The 8,182-nt window shown below is 42.2% G+C and overlaps 1 non-coding gene across 1 annotated transcript; it reads right to left on the minus strand.

Moving 5' to 3' along the window:
* Positions 1 to 6,811: 6,811 nt before the first annotated feature.
* Positions 6,812 to 6,893, minus strand: trnas-gcu (transfer RNA serine (anticodon GCU)). The gene has a single exon. It is a non-coding gene; the product is annotated as a tRNA-Ser (tRNA).
* Between the last annotated feature and the right edge of the window lie 1,289 nt (positions 6,894 to 8,182).

Below are 8,182 nucleotides of genomic sequence, written 5' to 3' on the forward strand. Positions count from 1 at the left end.
AGGTTAAATGCAACTGCAAACACATTGCTCTCAAAGAAATTGTAGGGGATTGAGTTGCCGTTGAAATATTAGCACTGGAAATCTGTACGAGAAGGAACAGCCATTTCAAACTCACATCCTTCACAAAGGCAACCACTGAGCTGTTTTCTTTTGTGAATGAAATTCATAAGAAAAGTTAAAGTTCACAAGAAAATGGATGTAAATGATTGATAGCTAAACTTTTGAAGCCATGATATGAATCCAAGATTTTCTGATTATTAGACAAACAGTCGAACCAATTAAGCTGCAGAGCCAGATCACAAGTGCTGTGACAACAAAGGGCAGAGGAGGGCACTCTTTATTCTCATCCCACTTCTCCACAGGTCACAACATCTATGTGAACTTTTCCCACATACTGATACAGTCAATCATGTACTCTATTTTTCCCAGAATAGAAGACACTGACCAGGTTTCTTTAATGAACAACAAAATTATCCATTTATTGTCGAACAAGTTTTAACTAGTCATGAAGTAAAGCATAAACACACAGGTGGAAATTTTAAAAGTTCCTTTTTCACCTTTACCAACTTTTAAAGTGCGTTTTCTTATCTTCGAGCCACACGCACACACACACACACACACCGGATAGCTGAAAAAATAAAAGGGATTTTTTTTTAAAATTCAGCACTCTGTTACAGACAAAAAAAAACCTCTTGGGCTGTTTATTTGCTCATTTTTGAAGAAATCATCAGATGAGATATGTTGCTCCAAAACTGGAATACAGTCTAACTTCCGAGTATACGTAGAAAGGTCACTCGGGTATTTTAGAACAGTTCTTTTCAGAAGGCATTGAGAATTAATTTTTGCAGGCCTTCTTCAAAGACATGCGACAAGATGAATTAACTGAGTGGACTTCTCAGGGTCTTTTAAAGATTTTCTGGAAAACAAACTGGGTTGTGGTCTTCTCTCCTTCCTTGACGATTCTTCAGGCTAACTTTATCAGCTGCTCACTCCAGCAGGTAAAACACACTTACTGCTACAACCAAAGGTTGTGAGTTATCTGCTGTCTTAGGTTTGCGCTGCTGCTGCCAAGCTTGTCCAATCAAGGGGCATGACTGACTTCACTAACCATATTTCTCCCGGTACCAGGGTTTCTGTTCTATATTTAACTTGAATCATGTGACAACCAGTAAACATAGTTGCCAAATTGGTTCTTTTGGTGCTCTCTTGAAAAAGAACTGGTCCTACATTTATTCAGTTTGATTATGACTTCTTCAAAAAATATTTTAACAGAAGAAACAGAATCCCTTCCATAACATCATGTACTTTCCCTGAGCTACAGGTTATTGCAAGTCTCTCTGGCTGTGTTTATTTTAGATGATTTTGTACTCAGGTTCTTTTGGAATCCATGTGTTTGCAGATCTTTGTGAGTGAGAGATGTGGTAATATGCTTAAAAGATTTCCCTGTAAATTATTCGTATCTCCATCTTTCCCCGAACTTTGTACAAACTCATTAATATGGGAATCACACACATCAGGCCGTCAAACCTGTCTGCTAAACATTGAAAGGTGACAGTGTTTATTGTGACGGGGTTCCATTTATGAAGACACATATTGATGATTCACACATGTAAAAATTTGTAAATTATGTTCATGACATAATGACATAAATAAACATTTCCTTGCACTTGCCATGGTTGGTGAACATTTTCTCTGCTGATGCCCCCTGAATATATTAGAGAACATGGTGACGAGGTTGAGATTAAAGTCTGTAAATATAGGCAGCAAACAGCAGCAGGGACCGCAGTGAACAAGATTTACGTGACATATTTGTGCTTATATTGGTGGGTGAAATAAGATACTAAACACACAAAATCCTACATTTGAGCTCGCGTAAAATATTGCTCTGTCGATGGAGATAGCATCAAAGAATGCTCAGGAATTTTGTCCTATGCCAGTGATCGTAACACACTTCAGGGGAACTTAAAAAAAAATGGTAAAATGGGCTTTCACATAACAGATGAAATTTTACACAGAGAAGTGTGAAGTGATACAAATTGGAAGGAAGAATGCCATATAAATGAAACGTTGCAATTCTAAACTGGGTGCAGGAGCAGAGAGACAATGTACACCAATGTTAGAAGGATTGAAAAGGCAGCTAAGAGCAAACAGGACACTTGGCTTTATTAATAGAGGCATAGAGTAAAAACATATAAGTTATGCTAAACCTTTATAAAATACTGGGAACGAATGGCCTCCACCTGTACCTCTACAGAAAGCTTCCATTCCAGGTTTACACACACTCATCAGGATCACGCCCCACAGATTCTGCCCTCCAGGCTCAGACACCCACTTCAGGATCACTCTCCACAGATCCCGCCATTCCAGGTTCGGACACCCCCTTCAGGATCACTCTCCATTGATCCCAGCACTATGGGCTCGGAGACCCTCTTCAGAGATCCCAAATCTCCAGATACGGACATCCTTTGAGGACCACTCTCCACAGATTCTGCCCTCCAGGCTCAGACATCCTCTTCAGAATCACTCTCCATACATCCCACCACTCCACGCACGGATATCTCAATCAGGATCCGATCAAAGAATGTTGCTTGTCACTTATCAGCTCAAGCCTGAATGTTGTTCAGGTCTTGCTGCTTTCAGGCACAGACTGCTTCAGTATCTGAGGAATTGTGAATCATCAGCGAACATTCCCACTTCTCACTTATGTTGAAGAGAAAGCCATCAATGAAACAGCTGAGGATGGTTGGGCCTTGGACACTGCCCTGAGAAACTAGGTATCCAGTCATGAAAGGTGGAGGACAATTAAATAACGAACCAGATGAGGAGGCTCCAAAAACATCCCTATCCTCAATGTTGGTGGAGCCGAGCACGTCAGTGCAAAAGATGAAGCTGAAGCATTTGAAACCATCTTCAGTCAGAAATTGCTCAGTGGATGATTCATCTCGGCCTCTTGAGGTCCCCAGCATCACAGCTTCCAGTTTTCAGCCAATTTGCTTCACTCCACATAATGGCAAGAAACAGCTGAAGGCACTCGATACAGCAAAGACTATGGGCCCTGACAACATTCCGGCTCTAGTGTAAATCTGAGTTCTTTTTGCCTTCAGTCTGGTTCAGTAAATATACTGAGTCGGATGTGTAGGTAAAATCAATTACTTTATTTGCGCATTTAGCCGGCTGACTTACTCTAATGCAACGACACTGACTCCACCCAGAGTCTGTCTGGTCCACTAGAGTAAGTGAAATTTTTTGATACAGGTACTACTGTTTATACATTAAGATTCATGCTATACCCCCTTGTTTAACCAATCAGTGCGATACAATTCGACTTCACCCACGTGGTGACATGCAGTACATCTGTTACTGAGGTTACAATGCACTCCATTTTCAATACATACTTGTTACTAATAAAATATTGTTTTGTACCAGCAAGAGAAAACAAAGCGGACAAGCAAGCTAATTGGCAAGAGCATAGGAATCATCAATAATCATTCTAGTCTCACTCCCTACATGGATCATGAGTCTGTCTCTACCTTGTGACAAGTAATTGCGGCGCATCCTGCTATCTCTATTAGGTGTACATTCCTGAGTGTTTCGTGCAGTCTGCAGCTACATCAAGTAGTGGCAGTTCACGAAGATAAGAGGGGCCGAGCACTCCTTATCACTCACACAGGGATGGACATCATTTGATTCACAGGAGTCCATTTGTTCCAAACCACAGGGAGTCACACAATCAGGCCATAAAGAACAGATGTCTTTGCAATTACCAGTGTCGGCTAGTCTTTACAGTCTCACACGCTCTGCCTTTACTTTTAACTATTTCATTGTGGTTTCTGCCACTTAAAATCAAAGCTCAGCAAAGCTACTCTTCCTAACTTGGCTATATTTCCCATTAAGCATAGTGCCATGCCTTTCTGCTCACTTCCACACTAGTACTGAAGACTTGTGCTCCAGAACTAGCTGCGCCCTCAGCCAAGCTGTTCCAGTAGAGCTACAACACGGGCATCCACTTGACAATGTGGAAAGTTGCCCAAGTGTGCCCTCTCCAAAAAAAAATGCAGGACAAATCCAATCTGACCAATTGCCGCCCCATCAGTCTACTATCAATCATCAGCAAAGTGATGGAAGATGTCACCAACAGTGCTATCAAGCACCACTCACTCAGCAATAATCTGATCATCGATGCTCAATTTAGGTTCTGCCAGGGTCTCTCAGCTCCAGGAAATAATTTGGCAGATAGAGGAGAATGTGGGAAAATGTGAGGTTATCCACTTTGGTAGGAAGAATAGAAAAGGAAAATATTATTTAAATTGTGAGAGATTACAGAATGCTGCGGTGTCGAAGGATCTGGGTGTCCTCGTACATGAATCACAAAAAGTTACCATGCAGGTACAGCAAATAATTAGGAAGGCAAATGGAATGTTACCCTTTATTGCAAGGGGGATGGAGTATAAAAGTGGAGAAGTCTTGCTACAAATGTACATGGTGCTGGTGAAACCACACCTGGAGTACTGTGTACAGTTTTGGTCTCCTTATTTAAGGAGGGATATACTTGCATTGGAGGCAGTTCAGAGAAGGTTCATTGGATTAATTCCTGTGATGAAGGTGTTGTCTCATGAGGAAAGTTGAGCAGGTTGGACCGATACTCATTGGAGTTGAGAAAAATGAAAGGAGAACGTATTGAGACATATAAGATTCTGAGGGGACTTGACAGGGTAGATGCTGAGAGGATGTTTCCTCTCGTGGTGGAATCTAGAACTAGGGGACACAGTTTCAGATTTAGGGCTTTTTCAGTTAAGAAGGTATTTCTTCTCTCAGAGGGTCATTAATCTTTGGAATTCTTTACCGCAGAGAGCAGTGGAGGCTGGGTCATTGAATGTCTTCAAGATTTTTATCTACAAGAGAGCCAAGGGTTATGTGGGCAGGCAAGAAAGTGGGGTTGAGGTCATGATCAGGTCAGCCATGATCCTATTGAATGGCGGAGCAAGCTCGAGGGGCCAAATGGCCGACTCCTGCTATGAGTTCTTCCGATCTTCTGTTCTTATGATCTCATTGCAGCTTGGTCCAAACAGAGACGAAAGACTGGAATTCCAGAGGAGAGGTGAGAGTGATTGCCCTTGAGTGAGTGTGGCATCAAGGATCCCTCGCAAAATTGAAGTCAATGGGAATCAGGGGGAAAACCCTGCACTTGTTGAAGTCATACCTCGCACAAAACAAGATGTTGTGGTTAGTGGAGGCCAATCATCTCAGCCCAGGACATTGCCTCAGGAGTTTCTCAGGGTAGTGTCCTAGACCCAAACATCCCAGTTGTTTCATTGACGACTTTCTCTTCAACAAAAGTCAGAAGTGGGAATGTTAGATGATGATTCACAACTCTTCAGATTCTGAAGCAGTCTGTGCCTGCAAGCAGCAAGACCTGAGCAACATTCAGGCTTGAGCTGATAAGTGACAAGCAACCTTCTGGCCACACAAGTGCCAAGCAGTGAAAATCTCCAATGAGAGAGAAAAAAAATCTACCTTTTGATATTCAGAAGCATTATCATCGTTAAATCCCCCACCATCAACATCTTGACCAGAAACGTAACTGGACCAGTCACATCTATGCTGTGGCTATAAGCGCAGGTCAGAGATTACGAATTCTGCAGCAAGTATCTCACCTCCTGACACCCCAAATCCTGTCCACCATCTACAAGGCACAAGTCAGGAGTGTGATGGAATACATCCCACTCAACAACACTCAAGAAGCTCAACACCATCCAGGACAAAGCAGCGCACTTGATCGGCACCTCACCCGCCACCTTAAACATTCAATCCCTCCACAACCAGTAAACAGTGGCTACAGTGTGTACCATCTCCATATGCACTGCAGCAACTCGCCAAGTATCCTTCAACAGCACCTTCCAAACTCGTGACCACTACCACCTCGAAGGACAAGGGCAGCAGATGCATGGGAACTCACTACCTGCAGGTTCCCCTCCAAGTCACTCACCATCCTGACTTGGAACAATATAGCCATTTCTTCACTGTTGTTGGGTCACAATCCTGGAACTCCCTCCCCAATAGCACTGTGGGTGTTCCTGCACCAAATGGACTGCATCAGTTCAAGAAGGCAGCTCTCCACCACCTTCTCAACGGCAATAGGAATGGGTAATAAATGCTAGCCTTATCAGCGATACTCACACCCAAGAATGAATAAAAACCAAATCACTCTCCACAGATTCCCCACAATCTGGGCTTGGACATTTACTTCAGGAGCACAGAGCTTTATATCACTGCAACATGAGTTCCAATCTTCAGATTCTGTTCACTTTTCACATTATTTTCTACCAGTCCACTAGCTTTTATTAATTCAATATTCGGGTCTCTGCTCCTCCGCCGTTTCTAACGTCTCACCTCTTACAAAAAAACACTCCGATCTATCGTCGGTACGAGATGACCCCTCATTTTAAACTCCATCTGCCAAAGCATTGCTCACTCACTTAATCTATCAAGAAGATTTGAAAATAAATTTCTTGCCAAAGGATAATTTTCGGCATCTGCTCCCTCGCCATTTGCTTTTCCCATTTGTCTTTCACTTGGTGCAAATCCAGAGAAAGTAAAGATGGAAGGAAGGATGGGGGGGGAAAGATCCTGCTCCGTTTCGTGATCCCTATTTGATCTTCATTCCAGTGCAGTTTGGGTGAAGAATTCCAATTGTCTGTCTCAATTTTAATAAAGTACAACAAATTCTGGAATCACTGTCTGGACATTGACAAGAACAGGTTTCGAGGCTGACTTTACACATAAACAATACACTGAACAATTCATAAACTAGCAACAAGGATGGGATTCCAACCCACGTGTGCAGAGCACAATAGATTAGCAGTCCATCGCCTTAACCTCTCAGCCACCTTGTCAATTGCATAGGCATAGCTGTCACCTTCAGCACAGCTTCTGGCTGTGCAGCCAGCTGTGTAATGATGGAAATATATCTTCTGTCAGTAAATGAAGTTGGGAATGGAGCGGTGTGAAACATTTCCAGACCATGTCCAACACGTTTCTACTCAGTGTGAAAACCCACCACGGAAAGACTGGAACATACAATCATTTCATCGCATCATGATTAACATCACTCAGACACCTGAACCATTAGGTCACTGACGAAGTCATGATGACCGAATTTCTCATGAAATGACAACTGAACTAACTGACTGGTAGAATTGCTTTAACTCCACATGATCAGTGAGGCACAGCCTCAGGCCGACTTGTCGGGTGATGTAAACAGATATCACTGCTTCTGATCTTCACCAGAACAGAGAGTGAGATGTAACATTGATCATCAAACAGACTGTGAGAGAATACAACAGAATAAAACACATGGAGAGACACTGTGGAATAACAAATAGATTTGATTGGAATGTTGAAATTTTGATTGGAATGGATAAAACACCAGAAACAGCAGATTAAATTGGGATTCTCATCATTATATTGATCTGGGACAGAAAAGAGAAACTGATGGAAAGAAGAGAAGAAAGAAGAAAAGAAAGGATGGAACTGTTCAATTTTTTCAGTTTTTTCACTCGCCCATCAAAGCTGATAAAAAAAGTTGCAAATAACAGAGAATTTCACCAAAAAGGGAGATTAAATGTTGCTGAAACCTTGGATCGAAGGATGCCCCAACAGATCACCTATTTAACTGTCTCCTCACTGGGGGATTTCAATCAGTGAGCAATATTATTCTCTACCTTTTTTGTTAATTGGTCCCAGAACTGTCACTTGGAATTAATATCTGTGTTCCGACTCTTGAATAATAAAATTGTGAGTTTCTCGATATTTTCTGGACACAGTTCCTGCTGAAAGAACTAAGAACTCTTTTCTAATTTACACAATACTCGAAACACACTCATCAAGCCTGCTAAGCTAGCATCCTTGGTGCTGCTCTCTCTTCTCCCAAACTTCATCTCATGTGACTGTTACATCATCACTCCGACAGTGGGAGAGGTTGCAGGTTGATAGGTAAATTGGCCATTGTAAATTGTCCCTAGTGTAGGTACGTGGTAGGAGAATGGTGGGAATGTGGTAGAGAATATGGGATTAATGTAGGATTAGTATAAATGGGTGGTTGCTGGTTGGCACAGACTCGGTGGGCCGAAGGGCCTGTTTCAGTGCTGTATCTCTAAATAAGAAAAGGAAAATAAAAGCTACC

Source organism: Heterodontus francisci, unplaced genomic scaffold (assembly GCF_036365525.1).
Source record: "Heterodontus francisci isolate sHetFra1 unplaced genomic scaffold, sHetFra1.hap1 HAP1_SCAFFOLD_255, whole genome shotgun sequence".
In the NCBI taxonomy this organism is placed as follows: Eukaryota; Metazoa; Chordata; class Chondrichthyes; order Heterodontiformes; family Heterodontidae; genus Heterodontus; species Heterodontus francisci.